Source organism: Camelus ferus, chromosome 17 (assembly GCF_009834535.1).
Source record: "Camelus ferus isolate YT-003-E chromosome 17, BCGSAC_Cfer_1.0, whole genome shotgun sequence".
In the NCBI taxonomy this organism is placed as follows: domain Eukaryota; kingdom Metazoa; phylum Chordata; class Mammalia; order Artiodactyla; family Camelidae; genus Camelus; species Camelus ferus.
Window position 1 is genome coordinate 41,303,266 of NC_045712.1, and position 24,843 is coordinate 41,328,108.

General features: G+C 40.6%; 1 long non-coding RNA gene across 1 annotated transcript in view; it reads left to right on the forward strand.

Moving 5' to 3' along the window:
- The first annotated feature begins 1,018 nt into the window (after positions 1–1,018).
- The window catches only part of LOC116657262, a 165,304-nt gene continuing 141,479 nt past the window's right edge, over positions 1,019–24,843 (forward strand). Inside the window, exon 1 of the long non-coding RNA XR_004312348.1 lies at positions 1,019–1,089. This is a non-coding gene — a long non-coding RNA (uncharacterized LOC116657262). The remainder of the gene's footprint in view (positions 1,090–24,843) is intronic.

Consider the following 24,843-nt stretch of genomic DNA (forward strand, 5'->3'; position numbering starts at 1 on the left):
AAGTTATTAGCACTCCCATCTCCATCCTAGGTGAAACACAGCGATCTTAACTCATTGGCACAAGTCGTGATGAACAACGGTATTGCTCTAGATTTCTTGTAGGCTAGTCCACAGAGGTGTCTGTGCCATTGCTATCGCTTCTTGCTGTACTTGGATTAATGAAACAGGCAAAGTAGAACAAGCAAGACAGTGCCTTCAGGAAAAAAAATACTTGGCTTTTTCAGGTTGTTCCTTACGGCCCATGGGATTCGTTCACTTGGCCTAAGTCGGGCCACTGGGTTCCTGGTTCTAAAGCGTCTTATCTCCTAGGGACTATTAACTATTCTTGTTTTTGTCAGTTGTCATGATACTGGCCCCTTGCATTTTATCCAGCGTCTTCAGTCCTCCTGCACAGCCACTCTCTTGCCTGCTGATCACCGTGATGCTACAACAACAAAAAGCTCATGATGATCTTGCAGTACAGTTGACCATGGAGACAACTGAACAATCCCCCTAAACAGTGATGTTCTGTATCTGGAGTCTTCCCTGAATTGGTCAACATCGTGAAAGTGAAACGGTGGCCAAAGAGGGGGACTGAGAGACTGATACACAAATAGACAGTGGCCAGCCCATAAGTGACGATAGACTGTTGACTCACCACCTCGACAGTGACCAGTTCAGGGAGTGAAAACACAGCCTCTGTAGCAATTAGCCTACAACAATTAGCACTTTGTTAATAATTGCCAACCTTTATATTTTTAGCCCAGCTTCCAACGCAGGACCAACCAGAGAAAGCCAGACACGTTTTCCAAACCGATTGCATAAGATGCCCCACTTCTAATTAACCTGCAGCTAGATTTCCTATGCCAACAGCCTCCAATCAGAGCATCTCTAAAGCCTTCCTTTTTTCCTTTATTAGGAAACATTCCTACACTCCTGCCTGCCTGTGACTTTACCAAACACAAGTGATGGTGGCTTTCTTATTTGCGTGGTCTTCCTTTATTTCCACAGCCCATCTGGAATTATAGAAGGAGACAGCCTCACATGGATCCCATCTGGTGACACAGCACAGCTGCTGCCAAAGAGGAATGGAACTGTGGCAGATTTAAGGTGAGAAAGCACAGGAGATGGTACCCCGATACTCCCTGGGCTCCTACACAGCAAAGGAGGAATTCGTCAATCTCTGGATACTCCCTGAGAAAGAATGTGGAAGGTACTAGGAGTTGAGAGCCAGCAAGCTTGTAGGGGCCACTGCTGGGAGGGACTAGGCAATCCTCTTGCAGGGGATGTGAGGTGGCTTGCCGTGGGACCGGATGCAGAATTTGTCTGAAATTCAGAGGCTCTGTCAAGACATTAAGAGCCACAGTGGGGTCAGGTCATCAAGGGAAGGACCCCAAACCCTCACCGTGCCCAGAACACTGTATTAGTTAGTCCGCTATGTAACAAACCATCTCAAAACGTAGCAACTTAAAGCAACAAGCACTTATTTAGCTCATCTTTCTATGGGTTGGCTGGGTGGTTCTTTGGAATGGGGCTGGCTCAGCTTACGTTGCCTTGCCCATTCAGGAAGTGGGTTGGCTGATGGCTGGACGATCTAGGGAGGTCTCACTCACAGAGGCCATCTGACAATTTATTTTAGTGATTTTCTAAGCCTTTCCTTCACTATTCTCGTTCTCACTCCACCATTCTGAAAATAAGCCACAGTTGCAATTTCAAAGCATTTCCAAAAACATTTTTGAATATGTAGCAGTTAATTACATCAGCAAGCAGTGTTGCTCCCTAGTAATAATTTACCTGGCAGTCTCCTCCTTACGTGAATTTTCAACTTTTTTCCATTTATGACCTGACAACTCAAACACATGTATACTTGACGGTATTTTTTAAGATGAGCATGTGCAGGAGGCAGGCTCTGGGAGGGGCTGTCCACATTGACATTTGAGTTATTCGAAGCTGTCTTATTTCTTTGCCATTTGAAAAATGAGAATGTAGCATCATTCCCATGTCGTGGCCATCATGTCTTTTGACTTAAATCACTGATGGTAAGCTCTTCCACATGCTTATGTGGTAACTATATTTCATCCAGGAAGTCCTGCAATTCAGTGAACCAACCTCAATTAACATTACTAGAAAGAAATGCCACTTCATTAACAATAAGCCTCCCAGGTTTTATTACATGGAGGACTGTGCTGTTCCTGGAGGACTGGGTGACATTTTAGACACCATTCCTGTTTCATTACCAAAATGTATTTCCCATAGGTGCTCATGGCTGCATCTATCATGTTGACCTCAGGAGACTGCTACCCTTCCTCTAATAAATACATCCAAACAGGGATCCAAATCCTTTCCTTCTTTCTCCAGAGGACACTTAAGATAAGGCTTGGATGTTAAAAAAAAAAATCATTGGTGATCAAGAGAAAATTGAAATAATACAGAGAGTACCATTATTTGAGACCAGTTTCCCAGATTTTTTTCCAGAGAACATTAACTTGGGGAAATGTTAGAAGATGCTCCATGGGAAAGACGTTTTGTGATTGAACAAAGTTGAGAAATGGTGCACACTGTATACTAAATGGTGCACAGATACTAAAATGTACATGAACATAATAAAGGCTCTGAGAAGTCCTGCAATAGCTCTTCCTAGTCCCTGCGATTCTCAAGCTTATGAAAACATAGAACCTTTTATTTTACCACACAACCAATACCTTATGGACAGCATGCCCTGGGATATCCCAGCCTTTACAAATGGGACCGCTTAAGGTAGAGATCGTGCTGGTGTCTCTTCTTTCCTGCATCCCCCTTCAGCTTCTACATGTTAGAAGCTGTCTTCAAAGTTCAAGATGAATTCCTCCGTGAAACAGACAAAGAAAGGGAGGTCAAGGCCTTCTCATGACTGCTTGAACTCTGCACCCCCAGTTCTGCTTTTCTTTCTGAGAAGTCCTTCCTTTTCAGTTGAGGAATCCCTGGAATGCCCTCTCTCACAAAACAGGAGAGAACTGTAGAGTAGTTGTCAAGGGCAAGAACTCTGGAGTCTGACTCCACCCATCTTAACTTAAAAGTGTACTTCAATTTTCTCACGTATCAAATGATAATAATAGTAACTACCGCATACAATGGTATGAGTGTGACATGAATTAGAGCATGTAAAATACGTAGAACAGGGTCTGGCACGCAGGGTGTGTTCTATAGCTGTCGGTAATTCTTTCGTTTCGCTTAGATCTGGCAGCCCTCAGAAGAACATCCCCATCAGACTGCAATACTAATTTCAAAATTCACACAAGAGGGTGCATCTTGAGGAGCTAGGGAATTGTTTTAATCTAGTTACAAATATTTTGACAGCATGACTTCCAATGTGGTACCATAATAGTTAATTGATACATTTTGCATTTTCATTTTTATATTTTATGATTACAAAAGTAACACATTCTAACACTGGAAGCCTATAAAGCATAAAGAAAGGGAGAAATGAACTCAAATTATCTGTCTTTAGAAATCCCACTTGGAATGTGTATATATACACGTATCTATAACAAAACATACACACACATATAATGATGATATAATACACTTCTAGAAATATTTTTTCACTTGGCAAAAAAATGTACACTTTTCCATGTCAACTAATACTCCTCAGAAACACTATTTTAACAGCCGCAGATTAGCCCATCCTATGAATATATTATACTTCCCTCCCCAGTGGTTTAGTCACTGGGGTGATTTGGTGAATTACCCATCACAAAATCAGTGATTTAACAGAAGGAGCACAGACTGTCTTCATCTGCTGAAAGATTAAGTCCTGTCAGTTCTTTCCATCGGATTTCCCACTCATATGCCAGGTCCACCTCTAGTCTTCATTACGTTTGACGGTAAATGAATTCAAGTCAAGCACATCTGCAAGTCAGCCAGAGAAAATCAAAAGGCTGGAAGACAGGGCTTATTAAATAAGACTAAAGGAAATAGTATTCTTTTGTCCATTATCTGTCCATTCTTTCCATACTTATTATTTCAAGCATTAACAACATTTCTTCATATTTTGCTTAGTCCTTCTACTTCCTGTAAAAAAAAAGATATTCCCTAAAATGCATCTCATTCCATAGTATGTCAGGGCACAAAATTGTCCAACACACCATTCCTTCATTTGCAGGAGAAAAGAGCTCTGATATGCTTCAAGAATAAAATATGGTAGAAAATAAATTATCCTGAAATCCAAACCCTAAAGCATCCAAAATACAGAATTTGTTCTTAATAGACTTTTTTTTCCGAGTGATCATCCATATTTCAAATTATGCAAGTAGAATAAGTAATGAATGAATTGCTCTGTTGCCTGTGGTGATGGCAGAATCTACAAAGCAATGAGTGATCAACCAGCTGGAAACATCATAGCAGCTGAATTCTCACATTAGAGGCAGTGAGATAGAGCGTCCTGTGCATTGGACATCTATTATTTTTCAACCTTTTGGGAATCGTCACTTTGTCACACTCCATCCCATGGCCCCAGCTTCTGGGAAGAACCCAGGGATGGCCACCAAGTGTCTAACCCCCTGGCCACAGTGTTTGAGCTGGGTTACTTGCATAAGGTCACTGATATTCAGTTTAGGGACTTCCACTCAACTATTGAGAAAGTGAGGCTGTTAATAAAACTGGACTTGATACAAACAGAATAAATGCCAGAGCTGTTTATAGTCGTTTTTCTGAGAACAAAGGTATATGTTGTATAAGAAATCATCCCGAATTATTTGTTCATAGTTTTGTGGGTTGCCAGTGTGAGCTGGGCTTAGCTGAGGGGTTTTTCTGGTCTTGTCTGGACTCATTTGGTACATGCGTGTACAGCCCTTGGATCAGCCAGCCGCACGAGGATGGCCTCACAGGGGGTGGCTTGTCTCTAGTCCACGTGGTCTCTAGTTACCCAGCAGACTAGCCCAGGCTTATTCATGTGCCAGAGGCAAGGTTCCAAGGAAGCAAGCAGGAGCCTGCAAGGCGTCTTGAGGACCAGGCTCTCAATTGGGGTGGCCTCACTTTCCCATATTCTCGTGGTCAAAACAAGTCTCAAGTCCACTCCAGACTTACAGAGTGGGGAGAAATCGACTCCATCTCCCATATGGAAAGAGCTGCAAAGTCACACTGTCTCGAGGCCTACACGCAGGGAAGGAAATCATTATGGCCTTTTTGTAAATAGTCTCCCACAGTCCATCTTCTGGCCACAATTATTCATGTCCCTTCAACATACAAAATACACTTACCTCCTCCTAAGTTCTCCTCCCATCTGGACTGGAGTCTGTGATTTGGGGACCTGCATTCTGCCCCAGGGGGCTTCCCTTGATTGGAGGCCTGTAAATTAAACAGACAAGTTTTAGGCCCTCAACACACCCAGCATACAGGTGTGAAATGGACAGGATGACCACGGTAGACTCTCCCATTCAAAATACTCTGTCAAGGACAATTTATGCTGTGAAAAACTTTGTAAATTTCATGGAACAAAGGACCCCATCACTGCTGGAGAAGGTAATTGATAGGCTATAACAGCCAGTTGACCCTTGAGCTGGACTTGTCCTTGGCATGTTCATTCTGGTCACCATTCCAACACTAGGAGCTATTTCAAGGACACATCCTTGAAAGCATAAAGTGTGGTTGAGACCATCTGAAGGGTATATGTGATTGAACCCAGTTCTATATAAACTTATAACATTCTGGCAGGCAGTTGACATCTACTTGTCTTGCAGCCGCCCAAGACGAGCCTCCTATGTAAGTTCCCTTGCTTGTTAAGCCTGCTACTTACTTATCTGGAATGGTCTGCCTCTCGTTTCAGTCTCTCCTTGCCCTCTGTGTGCAGGGCCCAGTTTGCAGACCAGCAATCACAGAACAGGTTGATGCTGCAGATGTGCAGGCTGCAGAGCAAAGTCCTGCAAGAGGCACTGAGGCTTTTCTTTTTTTTAATTGAAGTATAGTCAGTTATGAAGTGTCAATTTCTGGTGTACAGCACAATGTCCCAGTCATGCATATACATACATATATTCATTTTCATATTCTCTTTTATTAAAGGTTGTTATAAAATATTGTATTGTGCTATACAGAAGAAATATTTTTAATCTATTTTTATGTATAGTAGTTAATATCTGCAAATCTCAAATTCCCAAATTTATCCCTTCCTACCCCCTTTCCCCCACAACCATAAGATTGTTTACTATGTCTGCAAGTCTCTTTTTGTTTTTTAGATGAGTTCATTAGTGTCTTCTTTCTTCTTTTTTTAGATTCCATGTATGAGTGATAGCATATATTTTTCTTTCCATTTCTGGCTTACTTCACTTAGAATGACAATCTCTAAATCCATCCATGTTGCTGCAAATGGCATTATTTTATTCTTTTTTATGGCTGAGTAGTATTCCACTGTGTAAATATACCACAACTTCTTTATCCAGTCATCTGTCGTTGGACATTTAGGCTGCTTCCATGTCTTGGCTATTGTAAATAGCACTGCTATGAACACTGGGCTGCATATATCTTTTCGAATTAGAGTTCATTCTGGATATATGCCAGGAGTGGAGTTGCTGGATCATATGATAAGTCTGTTTTTAGTCTTTGGAGAAATCTCCAGACTGTTTTCCATGAAGGGTGCACCAAGCTACATTCCCACCAGCAGTGTAGGAGGGCTCCCTTTTCTCCACATCCTCTGCACCATTTATCGTTTGTGGACTTTTGAATGATGGCCATCCTGACTGGTGTGAGGTGATACCTCATTGTAGTTTTGATTTGCATTTCTCTGATAACTAGCAATATTGAGCTTTTTTTTAAAAAAATGTGCCTCACTGAGGCATTTTTAAAGTAGCTGTTTTCTTCTTTGGTGTCTGCAGATGCTAACACCACAGTCCTGATTCTAAGTGATTTGGCCAGATTCCTATCTACAGATCAACCAGGATTTTCTGGTAAATAAAACATTCATGCATTTTTTTTAGTGCATGATGCTTTTTTTTTTTTTTTTTGAAGCTTTCGTTGCCATTTTAGAGTGCATCCTAAATCCTGGTGTTTAATACAAGGTTTGATGAGTGAAATATTTGCACTGTGTTTTATCATTAAACATTTAGGTTTTTCTGTAAAACATTATTTTTTTCTGTTTCTACTAAGTCTTGATTTAGTTGAATCCTAGGATGTATTTTTATTAAACAAAGGTTTTCTCAAGCATACGTAGCTTTTAAACTTTTTGTTAAAAGTCAGTATACCTGTAGAAAAGTACACATACCATATGTGTATAACTTGATGAATTTTCCAATGGAACACATTTGTGTAATCAGCATGCAGATAAAGAAGCAGAATATTACCACTACCCCTAGTGGTAGATAGTGCTTCTCAACGCCAGCATTATTAGGTTTGGGGTTGGACAGTTCTTTGCTGTAGAGAGCTGTCCTGTGCATTGTAGGATGTTTTGCAGAACCCCTGGGCTCTGCCAACTAGCTGCCAGTAGCAACCCTCTTCCCCAGGATGACAACCAAAATTGTCTCTCCAGACACTGCCAAATATTCCATGGGGACCAAATTATGCCTGGTTGAGAACCGCTGTCTTGAGAGTAACCACTGTTATGACTTCTAATCGCATAGATTAATTTAGCCTGTTTTTTTTTTTTTTTTTACTTTATATAAATGAGCTCCTACATGGATAATTTGATAGAGATCATATTAAGTCATAGATTACTTTGGGTAGTTTGGCCATTTTAACAACATTACTTCTTCTAATCAAGAGCATGGGATATTGAAGTAAAATATTTTTTATGGTAGCTTCATAAAGAAACCCATAATGGGGCCACTGACCCTGAGGATGAAGGTGGGAGGGGGAGAGAGGAAGAGTCCAAGTTCAGTGCAACCAGTATTTATTGAACACCTGCGACTACGAGGCACTGTTGGTGGCTCTGGAAATGTGAAGATGACTAAAACAAGTCCTGTGTCTTTGAGAAGTGTGTAGGTCCTTTCCTCCTAAGATGGCCGATTTTTGTCTCCCCTAGGGAGATATGATCTAATGGTACCTACTGCTTGGAAGGACCTGATGAGGGTTTCTAGATAGTACCAGGATCTACACCTGCATTAGGTCTTTGTCAAGAAGGATAAAAGCAGGGGTCCTAGAGCTGTAGCCTCACTCACCAGGGCAAGGAAACAGGGAAGGGTTTAGAGCAGAAACTTAGCTAGAAAAGGGCAGGGTGCAAGCTGGAGGGGCAAAATACGCCCTGTCCCCAACAGACCTTAATCGCAGGGGAGGCTGGACAGCGTATGGGAAGAGAGGTGGTGGACACAGCCCCCAGGAAATCCAGCTAAAGGAGAGGACTGAAATTTAGCGATGCCCCACAAATCACTTTATAACTGAGTCTGAAAAGTTCATTTACATTCATAACACACATCCTTCTAGACAAAGGAAATGTAAGCCTAGGGAAAGAATGACTCTGCAGGGCTTCTCTTTTTAAAAAACAGGCTAATTTGGTCTTTAATAGGTGTCAACCAAGTTGACAACTGCCCTTTTACAAGAAGAGCTTCACCATCAGTATTCTATAAAGCATCTCTGTCTCTTATCTTCACTGCTCAAATATTTCATCACCTGTCTACAACTTCCTTACAATGGAAGCAAAGGCCAGTGGAACTGGTATCATCTTTCCTACTTATTCATCATTCTCAAGCTTCTGAGAGTTTTACTTCTCTTCCTCAATTTATGTTTCTTCATTATTATTGCGCACTCTTTAATCTCAGTACCATTTAACTAAATTGACCAACTGGTGATATTGTGCATTTATTTTGGCTTAACCTTTCAACTAAGGCCCCATTATAATTATCAAATCTAAAATGTGAAAAAAATAAAGAATTTCAATCCAATATAGGAAAGTTTCTAAATTTTATCTTAAGTAGATCAAGAGGAAAAAGAGGGATATTTTAATTTTTATTACCATGTGCATATTCATTGTTGAATAGATCATTGCAATAAAACCCAGACCTTACTTCCAAAATTATTTTAGATGACATTTATGAAAATGAGACTTTCAACTACTTTGCTGGACAATCCTTTAAGCACCCTGCCTAATGCATTTTAAAAAAGCAACAGGCAAAGCAAAAGAAAACAAAGCAAATCTCACGCAAGCTTTGTTTTTAATGGTCCTGTTGTGTGCAGGAAGGAACCTGCCATCCTCCCCAAAACCACCCCCCAAACTCCCCTAAGGCCAATTAGCCAATTAGGAGAACAATGTGCCGTTCAGTCAGTAAACTGCAGCCTTAATATTTAAGAGCCAGACTTCTAGTTTCTTGTCCAGCAGGAAAATCCCAAAAGAACACATTTTTCACCGCATTTATTCATCACATGCTAAACCGACCCAGAACAAATGTACAAGACCTTCCATTGAGCCTCTTGTGCTTTCCTATTAATCTGTCTCAAAAATACTTTCACTGCAAAGGATTTGTAACAGGTTATCACATGATCACAGAAGTGTTTTTCTCTTTAAAGGTCTTGCGTACTTACTTGTAAACCCCAATATTATAAATTATCATTTAAATAAGTATGCTTAGTGTGTAAAGGAAACTGCCTATTTTTGTAAAGCAAAATGTGTGCATATGTTCACTAAAACATTATGTACACACATATATGCTTATCTGTGTGTGTCACACACAGTAGTACATATCTACCTATCAGTGTGTATCTAGAGGGACACACAAATGCTCATTCACAGTGTAACATATATATGTACACACACACGTATGCATACATACATATACACATATACATATGTATTCATGTACATACAGTACAAAGTAATGGTCAAAAGTATGGACTCTGCAACCAATCTACTTAGATTTAAATTCCAGCTCCACATAGTAATGAAAGCAAGTGACTTAACCTTTGAGTGCTTCAAATTCCTCATCCTAAAACAAGGGTGATATTTATGTCTATTCCACAGGATTGTTATAAGGGCTAAATGAGTGAATATATGCACAGGTCTACACAGAACTTAGAACAGCATCCAGCCCATGGAAAACGCTATGTAAACACTTGCCTGTAATTGATCTATGTGTATTTGTGAACGTAGGTCAGGTATAAATGATGACCCTCTCCTGTGTCTACATCACACATTTGGATTTTTGTATGTTAGATTTTTCTTCATGTGGAATATACGTAGACACTTAAAGATGGTCAGGAAATTAACTCTAATTCTGCTAACTTTTCTTCTACCAACGGTGCTTCTCCAGGCTAAATAAATCTAACTTCTGACTTTTGCCTCACATGTTTTATATTCCAAACTCGTCAAATCTTTTTGTCCATTCTTTTCTTGCATCTTCCTAAGTTTTACACATCTCTAGAACTCTTAAACCGCAGAGTGTTCTCAGGGTTCTAACTAGGACACGATCATGTGACTGTGAAGCCTTCTCTGGGCCTGTGAGTTCTTCAAGCAGGGCCGAGACCCACTCCGGTTCCTGGGTCTCATCCCTGAGTGCCTTATAATTGGCTCTGCCCAGAAGGTGCGTTCGTTCAGTATTACCCTGGCACCAGAAGGTTGGCCACCTGGCTGCACGTCAAAGTCACCAGGGAACCTTTTAAGAAATACCAACACCTAGGTACTCAAAGCAATTAAGTCAGAGTCTCAGGGAGGAGGTGGCTATATACTGCTATTTCTTTAAAGCTCCTATGTGGGTCTAAAATGCAGTCAAGGTTAAAAACTAGTGCCGTATAGAAAGGACATCACCATCAAACAGATGTCTCTATCTGTGCTCTGCTGCAGGTAAGGTGCTAGCGTGTGCATTCTCGTAGAATGAGGGTGGCAGCATCTCCCACCTCCTTCTCAAAGAAGGTCAGTGGATAGTCCTGAGATCTGCATATTGGCTACCATCTACCCTTTAACCATGTTGCCCTTGTGTTCCTTTGTTTTACACCACCACCCACAATGAGATTATTTTCTAAGTGCTAATCCTCTCAGAGACCTGGGACAACCCACTGCTGTAACACCACTCCTGTAGATCAGCCCCACTGTGTCTGCTCCTACCTGGCATAGTTCAGAGAGCTCCCATTTGTAGAAGAGACTTGCTAATTCCACTTCTCTTTGGATAGACAGTGACGGTGGAAAGAGCATCCACCCCCGGGTCTCCTACAGCTACAACACCATCAAGTGTTTCCACATCCTGTGTACATTAGAGTTAGGACAAAGGTGGCTAGGAGCAGTGGTGTGTCTTGTATTGTCATCTTTGCTGAAGGAAGCCGTGAACACGGAGATGTAACGTAATACAGATCATTCTCAGCCCAGCAAAGCAGTTACACCCGTGACACAATCAGCAATGACTCTTAGGTACCAGGCTTGAGCCCTGAGAGTTATCGTGGGAAACAGGGGAGTGGAAGGACCCATGCACCCTTCTCAGTATGCCCTTCCTGGAACCTTCTCTTGGGATCTCCACTCATATCTCAAGCACCAGCTACACTAAGATTCCTTGCAGCCCCTGAACACGAAGACTTCCTTCAAGAATTTATCCCAATATCTCTTCCTCTCTGAGAGCCTCCCTCATCTTATTTTTCTCAAGGAAGTTTGGCCAAATGAGACAACCCTCCAAGTGGCCATGACTCTTGGTTGTCGACAAAACTCTGTAAGAGCTTCTCTCTCGGTGTGGTCTTTCTTGGTGCGTTAACAGATGTGCGTGAAGGAATGGCTTCCTTTTCATGGGTGACTTTTCTTTTATTGGATGTTTGATTCGTCATGTAGTTAAGATACTGTTCAATTGTTCTGATGACCTAAAGGTTAAGAAAATGGATGGAGTGATCCTTGATGTAGATTCAGGAGAGGGTCGTGTTGTCCAACAGCAGGCTGTGGGCAGGTGAGCGGAGAGGGAGCCAGGCATCTCATCCTCCAAGTAGCCTATTCCTTTGATGCTGCAAAGGCAGAATCAGTCTGGGTAAGCTGGAAGGCCCTGCAACTCCTGCCCTGTTTTTATTCATTGCCCTTTTGTTTTCTCCTACCATTTAGTAGATTTTAAACTAACTCTCTTTTCCTAATTATAAAAATAATACATTTTTCTGGTCCTTGTCATACATGCTGGCTTGTTTGACACCATCTCTGTTGGCATCTGTTGTCCTGGGGTAATTCTTAAGAGCACTGCCATTCACTTTCAGAAATACCCCTGTTTGAGCTGTAACTGATATTGCCACCCACCCTGGATTGTACACAGGTTGTCTTGTGTACATCTGATTACTTTCTTAGGAAAAATTCCGAAAGGTAGAATTTCTGGGGCAGAGATTATGAAGGTATTTCAGTCTTTGATACGTTATGCCCTTTGATTCTCCAGAAAAGTGACAACCAGTTACATTCCAACCAGCAGTTCATGAGAGCCTGTGATACTGTGAGATCGGAGTTTGGTTATTAAAGTCAATATGCTCAACGCCAACACCAGTGTAACAACTTCAGAAACGAAGACATTTCTATTGTCTCCCAACTAAAATGGGAGAATTAACAACTTGTGTTTCCTCCCAACTTTGTCCCGATTCCCATTATTCATAAGTATCCTCTGAGCTGTTTCTGTGAAAGATAAATTGTTTTCTACATCATTTATCTTTTCATTTAAGAAGTATACATGTACATTTTATTTGCAACCAATATTATAATTAGACTATCATGTGTATGTTGATTGTATATTAATTACACATATTAATATATGTTATATATTTATATAGTAAGATTAATATATGTCTGTATATCATACATAGATACACATTTTTATATAATAATACATTTAAATGGAGTCAAGACTTCCCATGCCCTTTAATGCCACAGCTTCTCTGTTTCCTTTTACTTTCTTTTTTCCCTCTCCCTCTTCCTTTGAAAGGGCCGGGTTCTACCTTGAAATAAATTCTTTAGTTAGGGAGCATTGGGTTTAGTTTTCCTGGCATATTTGATCCCATATGCCTCAGGTCTTCTATAATGGATGGACTTGTTCAGGGTGGAGTCAGAGATTTCCAGTTTTCTTCCTCATCTGCCTGAAATGGATAAAAATGGAGCTTTCTGGGCAGCCTGGCTTTTGGAGCACAGATGCCTTTACTGGAGTTCATTAGAATCTTAATAGAACCTCACCTGCTGTTTCTTCTCTACCTCTCCTGTTTTTCAAGACAGGACACTCCTTTGGTTGGAGTTCCACAATCTTGGGGAACTGTGTCTTTTCAAATCTCATCCTGACGCTTGGCCGTTGCAGGCTCCCATCATTTAGTTTTGTTGCTGACGTCCCTGCTTGTTAGTGAAATTAGAAATTGGACATTCCTATCTGGGCTTGCTGTTTGCCCAGTAATTAATAATGTGAGTGGTTATCCTTAGCCATGCCTTTGCCTGACCTTCTCCACACCTCTTTGGGTATGGATATGGATGGTTGGTACTCCTCAGCTGTTTGGTTGTATATCCATTAGGGAGTGTAAGGGCTTGGAGCGGGGAGCGGGTGAAGGGAAGGACTTCCACATGGAGAGGGCTTCCACATGCCGGTGGGTGAAGGCCAACTGCCACCACTGCCTTTGAGACTTTCCAGTGAATAAGTAAACCATCAAATGAGAAACAGCAGCAACTCACATTGGGTGAAGACAGATGAAATCTAGTCTTAAGCCTCAGTGAGGCATTCGGTACCATGCAGACCCCAGCAATGCGTCTGATTGTTCTGTCTTTTCACGACTGTGTCAGTAGTTCTGTCAGCTTTACTGAGGTGTAATTTACATACCACCAGCATTCACGCATTTTACGTGTACACTGATTTTTAGTAAATTTACAGAGTTGTGCAAGCATCACCACAATCCGCTCTCAGAATATTCCTGTCACCCACCCCCAAATCTATCCTGCCCATTTATAGAGATTGTCTATAAATTGTTCTCACCCCCAATTTCCAGCAACACTAATCTTTCTGTCTCTAGAGTCATTTCTGGACATTTCCTGTAAATTGGATCAGAATACGTGATCTTTTGTAATTGGCTTCTTTCACCAAACGTAATGTTTTTGAGGTTATTCATGTGGTAGTCGGTATCCGGTCCATTTTATGCTGAACAGTATCCCCTAGTTTGGTTTTAACAGCCATATTTTTTGAACCGCTAAGTGAGATGCATTATCTGACGAAGACTGCTTTTCTGATTTGCAGGGAGAATGAACTATTTTAAACTGAGACTGGCTTAGGCAGTGGTTGGAGATATGGCATGAGAACAGCCTTTCCCTTTACCCCCGATAAAGTTTGACATGCGTCTGCTCCAAAAAATTAGTGTTGCCATTTGGACAGAACCGTTTGGCCAGATCAGATACATTTGTATGCCAGTGCAGCTGTCATGGGTGAAGATAAGGGACCAGGACAGCAGGTGATTTGTATAATTCTTGGACCGGTGAGAACCAGCACCTTTTAAGACACACACGGACACACCCTCCTAGACACACACACACAAAACACCAGATACACATACAAAGACACACCCATGGAAAACAGTAAGTCCACATCCACACAACACCAAAGAAACACACAAAAGCATTGGCTTCCTTCCAGTATTTCTCACTCACAATGCAGAGTATCTTGATTTCATTTAAGATGAAAATCATATATTCTTTCTATTTCAATATTGTTAATGACAAGAAGATACTGGTCTTCTTGGGTTAATAAAGTTCAAATAGTTACAAAGAATTAGCTTTATGAACTGAAGATCTCAAACTATGGAAACCTTGACCAAATAAGCCATAACCAGCAATTTATCCAAATTGCAGATTTTATTCAGATTTCACCAGTTTTCCCACTAATTCGTTTTTCTATTCCAAGAGCTCATCCAGGACACCACAGTGCATTTGGTCATCGTGTTTCCTTTGTCTCCTCCAACCTGTGACAGTTTCTTAGTCTTTCCTTATTTTTCGTGGCCTTGACACTTGAGAGGAGTACCTGTCAGGTGTTCTGTAGACTGTTCCTCCATTCGAGTTTGTCTGGTGTTTTCTCATGATTTGACTGGGGTTATGGATTTGGAGGAAGAAGACCTCAGAGGCCATGCTCACCACATCACATCAGGGGTTACATGAGAGCCACATGACTTGCCACCGGCGATGTCAACCTTAATCATGTGGTTAAGGTGCTGTCTGCAGGAGTTCTCCACTGTAGAGTCATTATTTTTCCATTCTCCGTTGGAAGCAAGTCATTAAATCCAGCTCACTGCTTAAAAGGAAGGAAATTAAGCTTCAGCCTCCTGGAACCGGGGAGAGACCCCACATTCATTATTTGAAATTCTTCTGTAAAGAACTTTGTCCCTTCTCCTTCATTAATTTATTTATTCACTCAGTTGTTCATTTATGTCAGTCTGACTTTGTGAATATGTATTTTATTCTTTAGATTATAATCCAATTTATTACAGAAATTTGAGTTTTGTTATTTTCAAATGTGTCAACATTTTATCTATGTCTTCTGTGTTTCACATCTTATTAAGGATGGTTCCTCCCACCCAAATAATTAATAGTACTTCCTTTCAGTTTTCCCTTTGACATTTAATTACCTAATCTAATGGTAATTGAATTTTGGGTGTAACAGGAGACAAGGCTCTAAATTTGTTTCTTCCATATTTGCATTCATTTGTCCTAACTTATTAACATTCTTCTCCCTTAGCTTGAATTACCACCATTATCATGCGTTAAGCCATGGGCTCTTTGTGTGTGTGTGTGTGTGTGAGAGAGAGAGAGAAGAGAGAGATTCATTATTTCTTTTCTTTCTATCAAAATTCTACACTGGTTTAATGCTGTTGCTTTATAGTATGTTTTGGTATCTGGCAAAAACTCTTCCATTTCTTTCTTCTTTATTTTTTCAACATAACCAGACACAAAAAGGCACATACTGCATGGTTCCATTTAGATGAAATGTCTGGAACAGGCAAATTCATAAAGACAGAAAGTACGTTGGTGGTTGCCACGGACCAGGGGAGGGACAAGTAGGGGAGTGACTGCTAATAGGTCTGAGGTTTCTTTCTGGGGTAATGAAAATGTTCTGGAATTAGAGAGTGGTAAATTGCACAATTTTGTCAATACACTAAAAATCACTGAATTGTACACTTTAAGAAGATGAATGTTATGGTTCATGAATTATATCTCAATAAAGCTATTATTAAAACTGAAGCTGAAAGTAGGTATAGAGTTTCTGTTTGGGATGATGAAAATGTTCTAAAATTAGATTTGGATGATGGTTTCATAGCTCTAAATTTACTAAAAACCTCTGAAATGTACACTTTAGCAGGTAAACTTTATGTTTGTAAATTTCATAGCAATAAAGCTGTTCAGAAATATGTGGGTAATTTTTGCTAATTTTGTCATTGGATAAACTTAAGACAAACTTGGGAAATTAAATACTTTAACGGTTTTGATTAATATTGATTTTGCTTTGCATTGAATTAAATCATGGGTTAAACTGAAAAGAACAGTTGACTTTTACATCATGGGGTTGTCCCACTGAGATCATGAAGGTTTGTGTCTTTCTGGTTAATTATCGTTTCCTTCATACAAGTCTTGCACATAGTCTGAGTGTTGTTTTTGTTACAGCTTTTATTTCCTTTGTGACTCAATCTCTTTATTACATTTTCTGATGTACAGAAGACGATTTTAGATTGTTGATTCTATTTCTGGCTACCTTACTGAATTCTTTTATTGGTTAAAGTGGTTTTTCATTTGATTCTCTTGAATTTCTAGGCACATAGTCATATCATCTACACATAGAGTTTAATCTTTTCAGGACAATATTTATAGCTCATATTCTTATACTATTGCAATGACAAAGGTCTATATTATAATCTTGTGTGTTAAATGGAAAAGCTGGCCTCTCTATCTTATTCCTTCTCCTTTACATCTGCTATTTAATCAAGGTACTTTCTTAAGCAAAAGTAGCTTCTGCATATCTCCCATTGTAAAGATATTTATTTTTTCCCTTCGCTGCTGAGTAGTTTATAGGGAGATAATTTGAATCCATTTGAATATTGTTTCCCAAGAACTTGTCACTTAATGAGGTTAGTATCCGTTGATAATTCTTGCCTGAATCAATTATTACATAGAGTTTGCAAAGTCATTTTCCCCCTTCCCCTGCCACCACCAATTTTATTAATCCCTGTACATCTATTAGCCAGCCTTCTTTTGTAAAGAGTTTCCCCCTATGTTTCTATTTTTGGGTGTCGCTGTGGACTCAGGGTTCTTTTCTAATTCAGCACATTCTGATCCATCACGTACTGTCATTATTCTACTTGGTGCTCAGATTGTCCTGTATTTGGCCAAGTGTGTCCCTTGGAGTTAGCTCTTACTTCATTTTAGCATGACTGTCATTCTTTGAGCAGTTTCTTGGTTTTTGGCACAACATAATGTTCACGGCGCGTCTTGGATTCTGCTAGTCCCAGCCCTGGAATCAGCCATTTATTTCTCCAAGGGCTTCTGGTTTCTTTTATTTGAAGATGGTATTTAGAAACTGAAATCTGGGTATTGGATGTACTCATTGCTACTGCTGGGTCATAGCTTCTAGACTCGGTGGACGGCGCTGGGAATCGTATGCGCGTACGTGTAAATATACATCCGTCTGTCTGTCATCTATCTAGCACTATGTTAGAAACCGTGAGTTTGTGCTGGTGTTTTCAATTTCAATCCCAAACCACAGATTTAATTTTATCTTCCCCATCCTTAATATATTCACTTATTTTCTCAATCTCAGAACGTATGAAAAGTTGTTTTAGATAGAGTTGCTAACACACACCACGGTGGGGTGGGGCTCCTACTATCTAGAGCTCAATATTCGTTTAAAGTTCTTTTTTAGTTTAGTCTAAGGCATAGAGTCAAAATACTGGGTTCCAAGTTATGTGGGTTATTTCTTTTTATTTTCCCTTTCATTTTGGTTATGCTATTTGTTTGAAATATAGGTAAATACTTTTTTTTTTTTTTTGGTATTTAGAGTTTCCCTTCTCACTCCCACTGGTTTTTTTTTTTTTTTACTTTTTGTTTATAAAACATGACCATGGTTCCAAACATTGAAACTGCATAAAGCCAACTACTCAGAAGAGTGTCAGTTTGTGCAGTTGGGGGCAACTTTGCCACCCAGATCCCACACACTTCCTTTAAGTAAACTGTCTCATTCAGTTTTGGTTTATCCTTCTTTGAGGTTTCCTTTTGCAAAAATAAATAACAGGTTCATGTATATTGTCTTACTTCATTATTTCTCTCATACAAAAAGAAGCATACTATATATAGCCTTTTTATTTCATTTGCTTTATTCACTTTAATAATATTCTCTACTACATTATTAATGGTAATTGCATTTTAAAATGTTAAAACATGGGTTCAGAGAAGTTAAGTAACTTATCTAGATTTATGAAGCCAAGTGGAGAGACTGGGAAAATACATTTGTACCCTGTTACTTTCCATCTTTCTTCTGATCTTTTCTATTTTGCTTGTAATTGGTTTGTATTTCTTAATATTAGAGTTAAGGGGCAAAAAGAATATTTACCTTTTTTTTTTCTGGAAATATTACTGCTTCCCAGGAAGCGATCCCAGCTTTGTTCAGACAGGTTGATGATATATTTAATAGGTGTTTGGAATAGCTCTAATATTTCCTGTTGTAGCAAAGCTTACATTCAGATTTTTTCTTTTTTGAGAGTTGAAAATACTCTGCATGATTATTTGCTTCCTTTCCATCCCACAGTCCTTCTGTTTATTCCTACTTTAGGCTTCCCAGCTGAGACGCATATTGCCTTCAAAATCTTTCGTTTAATATGTTAGGGAGTTGACATTACCACCCAAATCACAGCAAATGAAGCTATTATATGGTTTCTCCTTTTTTTTTTTCTTCTAACAGAGAAAAATATATTGTTTGCTCTGTTTACAGAAAGGGACACAGGTGGCAACACTTTATTTTACTAATATGAAATTTCATATAAATTATCCATCAATCACAGAAATCATTTGAAAGGCTCAGTTAACTTCAGGCTCCGGGTACCCACCTCTCAGCTCAGTCCTCAGGGCTCCTGCCATGCAGTTCTTTAGCTAAGAGCTCACTGCTTTCTTCACTGCTTAGCTCACTGCTTTCTTCACTGCTTAGCTCAAAAGACCCTAATGTAACCATAGGAAGCCATTGTACCTGTAAGGTTTAAATTAAGGAAATCGAAGGGAAATGCTTATGCATAAAAGGACAGGGAATGCAATGGAATACCACCCAGCAATAAAAAGGATATGCTACTTATACTTGCAGAAACAAGCATAAATCTCAGTGAATTATGTTGAATGAAAAAAAAAAAAAACCCACCAAAAAAAGCATATGTTTATATGAAGTTCAAGAACAGATCAGAGTAGTCTGTGAGGACAGGAATCAGAGGAGTGGTTACTTCTTAGGGAGGGGGCTGCAGGGGATATGTGGGAGGGGCATGGGGGAACCTCCTAGTGTCATAACTAGAGAGTATACTTAATACTTGTGCACTTTATTATATGTGAATTAGAGCTCAATTTTTTTAACTTAGAATTGGGTAATTTTTTTAATTAACTAGAAAAATAAATATTAGAGGTAGTTTTCAGATCATTGAAATTTTTTCTTGTGTGGTAAAATGACTCCTATGGAAAACCATTTAAAAAGCAAACCAAAAAAAAAATGTAGATGAGCAAATATCATATTTCATAAATGTGTGGAAGAAAGATCTGTCTTGTAAGACATAGGTAGTAGGGCATGCAAGTAGCTTAGTCATAAGAAGCTGGAGGTGGAAGCAGTCACATTAACTACATTCCACTAAGAAGTTAAGAGTTTCTGGTGTACAGTGACATGCAGTGTTCAGTTTCTGACTCAGCGTCTCACATATTCCTGGTAACGTACCACATACTAGACAGATTGCCAGGATCAAGTAGGCTTTTCACTAATTCTAAACCTCTGCAACAGGATCTAGAAGAGCAGTTGATGCCCCGCCGCCCACATCAGGGCCTGAGCGGGGAGCCCTGGCCATGTCGAGGAAAGTGATGCAAATATATTCTTCCCTCCTGGGGCCAGTCCTCGAGTTAGAACCTCAGGAATCCTAACAATCAAAGAACCAGTAATCATCCTTCCATGGCTTGTTGAGCTGTCTGTCCAGGGTTTCCCAACCTCTATCTCCATTATATGCTTTAGGAATTCTCTTTTTCAATCCCCTCAAACTGCAGCTTCCTCCTCCTCCTCACCACCAACCACCAAAAAAGGAACAGAGTCCAGGAAGAGTGGGCAGGAGTGGAGACCTATAGAAAGAGCCCTGATATCCATGAGTGCTAGGTAGAGTTTTCCTTCTGGTAAAATACCCCAGCTGTTAAGGATGCCACGTTACCTGGCCAAGGCAGGACAGAAGGATCTGTCTTTGGTTCAGAGAAACCACCTTTGGATGAAGACCTACTGGACCATAAAAATGGAACTAGGTTCAGGCACATCACCCAGCTTCCACCAATCATGCATCTTAGAACATCACAATGGCTAAGTGGCTGGGTAGTGGTCCAAGAGCACCCCCTCCAGCATTCACATAATCTTCTAGAAACATTGTGCCAGTTGGAGCTTTTCTCACTCCAAATCAAGAACCTGATTTTGTTATTTTTGTTTAATTTGGCGGGATTTTAAGCAAAACAATGCATTCAATCTTCCATTGTGACACAATCTTTGCTTCTTTTGAAATAATATTTGCATCACTTTTGTGCAAGTTACTTTTTGCTTATGAATATCGTAGTGCAATGATAAATTTTTCATGCTTATAAATGGAAAGGAAAGCGCTTTAGTTTAACTAGAAGATGTTGTTTTATAATATACTTGAAAGATCCAATTTTTACATATCATAATAATGCCAGAATGATGCCTACTTACAGGTTAGCAGCTTTGCATAATCAGCTTCTATTCCTGAGTTGTTCCGCTTTTATTCCTCACAACCTCTGCTGTGCAAAATGCTGTCTCTGAACATGCCAGTCAGTACCTTGAAGAATGATCCATGTCCCTCTTGTTTATCTCTGTGCAGGTTGTTGCCTCTTGCTTAGATGAGTCATTAAGAGGGTCTTTGGACCAAAGTGAGTTCAAGAATGACTAAATGTCTGTGCATTGTCATCTATTTACAGAGACCATCTGTCTTAATTTCATTTCTACACGACTGCAGCTACTTTAAGACACTTCCCAAGCTTAAGGTCTTGATTGTTGTCCCTTTCACTGAACGTGGTCTGGATGAACCTGGACTGAGAGGTGTCTTTGAAGAGAAGGGACAGGAAAGCTTTGGGTCATGCCGTTAACAAACCTGGGGACTCCAGCATGTGCCTGGTGCTGCCCTAGTTCTCAGGATACAAAATGAGTGAGTCAGGGTTCCAACCACAGGAAGCTCTTAGTCTCAATGTGGAGACTGACACTTAGAATAAAACAGGTTAACACACCTAAGGGCTACAGCAGAGGTATGAATACAGAGAGAAGGAAAGCTACCAAGGGCCCTGGATAGTCCTGAAGAAAGGCCACAGAAGGAAAACGTCACCCACTTCCCAGCCGTGCTTGCCACACACACACAGGAGGAAGAGGCTCCTTGATTCTGCAAAGTTCCTGTAGCCAATGCTGCTGGTGCCCAGATCCCCTTCACTGGGCAAGTGCACTTGTCACCGGCTTCTGTGAGTGTTAGGCAGCTGCCCCTTTATCCTGAGACTTGCCCTCTGTTTGTTGGGAACCACTTTTGGAAATGCCTGGGATATTATATCCTTCCCATCAGTGGCCCACAGCCCATCACTGACTGATACAGGGTACAAAGGCTGTCCCCTTTGCTTCAAGGAAGGAACATCTTGATATAACTCCCACTCTGTTTACTTTTATTGTTTTTGTATATGTATATTTTCATTGAAGTATGGTCAGTTTACAATGTGTCAGTTTCTGGTGTACAGCATTATGCTTCAGTCATACATGAACATACATATATTCATTTTCATATTCTTTTTCACCGTAAGTTACTATAAGATATTGAATATAGTTCCCTGTGCTACACAGTATGAACTTGTTGTTTATCTATTTTATATATATTGGTTAGTATCTGCAAATCTCGAACTCCCAACTTTTTCCCTTCCCACCCCTTTCCCCCTTGGTAACCATAAGTTTGTTTTCTATGTCTGTGAGTCTGTTTCTGTTTTGTAAATAAGTTCATTTGTGTCATTTTTTAGATTCCACATATAAATGATCTCATATGGTATTTTTCTTTCTCTTTCTAGCTTATTTCACTTAGTATGACAATCTCTAGGTCCATCCATATTGCTGCAAATGGCATTATTTTATTCTTTTTTATGACTAAGTAGTATTCCGTTGTATAAATATACCACAACTTCTTTATCCAGTCATCTGTCAACAGCCATTTAGGTTGTTTCCATGTCTTGACTATTGTCAGTAGTGCTGCTATGAACCTTGCAGTGCATGTGTCTTTTTGAATGAAGGTTCCCTCTGGATATATGCCCGGGTGATACAACTCCCACTCCAGAGCTCCTTATGGTATCAGGCTGAGGTTAGACCCCAGCTGAACTCACACTTTGACTCATTTCTTCGCCTCTCCTACCTGACTTCCTTACTCTCAGTGGAACTGAAAGCATTCCCTCAGTCATTTGCACAAAATTCATTTCAGGCTCTGGTTTTAGAGAATCTACTCAAGACGGTTTCCTATGTTTATTCTCAGCTTGTTAGTTGTATGGCTCTCAAAAAAAAAAAAAAAAAGACATGGAGCAAGGAGAAGGTGGAAGGAAGGAGCACAGTCAGGGGATAATCTTATCAAGGCATATCTCAGCTCCATACCCCTTTCCTGAATGAAGAGACCACTGTTCTAAGGAGAAAGCCTGCCTGGAGGGAGGATGTGGGAGGGGAGCACATAGGCAGAAAGCTGGCCTCCTCCAAGAATCTTAGAGGCCCTCAGTCTATCCTAGAAGTGAAATAGAAAACTGATTAAAGTTGAAAGTGCGATCACTTGGGTTCTTGAGGTCTTAAAGTTCACCTTTACGGCAATAAAAAAGTGCTGGAGGAAACTGAATTTGTAATCAGTTTGCTTATGGTGCTCTTTGGCTTTACCTTCTGGTATTTACAAAGAATTAGAATCAACCTGGGAGACCATGGCTGAGTTCCACATGGACCAAAGCCCTCCAACACTGGGGCATCTGAGGCTTGCCCCAGGGACTGCCTGGAACAAGAGTTGCGCTTTCTAAGGAACATCCTAGCTGCGTAGGCAGGCAGTACGGAGAGCTGAGTCCATTCAGGGGAGAACATTTTTACAGGCCCTGGAGGAGGCACTTGAAAGTTGCCTCGGATGAAGTGTTTTTGCATGCATTAGTGGCCTTTCATTAGGAAGATTGGAGCAATTAATGTTATCTTGATTAATGAAGCTAAATTAGCTTTGTAATCTCTCATGCTTCTTCCTTATGGCTGGCAAGCAAGAATTTGGAACTGACTTAATGCAGCCCACCAGGCAGACTTTTACGTAGTGCTGGGGTTCATGTGTAACTGCTCTTCATGAAGCACTTGGCAGTCAGGCCTGATCAACTTGGCTACAAGATGAGGCAAATAGACCATAGATTTTAAGGGCATGGATCACAGACCTGAGTGCAAGTTCTGGCTTAGTCATCACCAAGCCTCAGTCGATTAATATGTAAAGTGGGAATCTAACACCATCCTCAAAGTCGTTCTGAATCAATGGTTCTCAAAGGGAGGTCCCCAGACCAGCAGCATCAGTGTCACTTGGGGATTTGTTAGAAACGCGAAATTGTAGTCCCTACCCCCGACCTACTGAATCATACATTCTGAGAGTGAAGCCCAGAAATCTGTTTTATCAGATTTATCAACCCAGGGCATTCTGATGCCTGTTAGTGTCTGGGAACCACTGTCCTAAGCAATGGTTCTTCACCCTAGTTTTTTGTTACCAGCATCTGGTGACTTTTAAAATATACCAGTGCTCTGCTCCAACCCCAAGCAAGTCTAATATAATAATCTAGGGTGGGACCATCAGGTGTTCATATGTTTAAAAGCTCCCCAGCTTATTCTTTAATGTGCTGTCAGGGTTGTCCTGAAGATTAAGTGACATGCATGGTAATTATAGCCTACAGTAATTTCTCAAATGTTATTTATTGCTCAGTTATTGTTAGTGATGTGACTAAGTAGTGAGTGCCACTTGGGTAGCTGCATTTGTTGGGTTCTCCTCCTCTCTGCTAGATCTGCACCTCGTCCAGCTGCCTGTCGAGTATAATGCTTGTGTTGGGTTGCAAAGTGGAACGAGTATTGGTGTGGGAATAAGTCAGACCAGGTTTGAATCTGAGTTTTGTCACTGACTAGCTCAGTCACCTTAGGGAAGTCGCTTAACTTCCTTGAGCTTCAGGGGATGCCATCTCAAAATTAAGATGATACCATCTCATGGGCTGGGCAGCAGGAGATGCTGTAATCCATCTCTTCATTCTTTCTTTCTCCCTCTTTTCCTTCCCCTTCTTCCTTCTCTCATACCTCCCTCACTCTCTCTCCTTTGAATTCCATGACAAGTGACACTCCAGTCACAGGTATATATTACTCTTAGTTTCGTCCTTATGCTCTCGAGTGACCTTGGGCCACATAGGAACCTCCAAGACCCTTGTCCCTCCTCCATTATAGGCTCCATCTGAGCAAGTCCTCGGGTGCCAGTGTCAACTATCAACTCCCCAGAGCCCTGCCCTGGCCCATCTCATTCCTTTAGCATGAAAGAACCCAAAGGTAAAAGGTACTTCCTGCAGGAGAGGCATGTGCACTGATATGTCCCAATCTCTTTGTCCTTTCTACCAAATAGACAACTCACAGTGTGGAGAGGGGAATTAGGGGGCCATCTCTCTATGATGCTCCCTTATGTGCATGATACAGGTCAAGGCAGGTCTCCCTGCAGATCAGAAGGTCGTGGGATCAG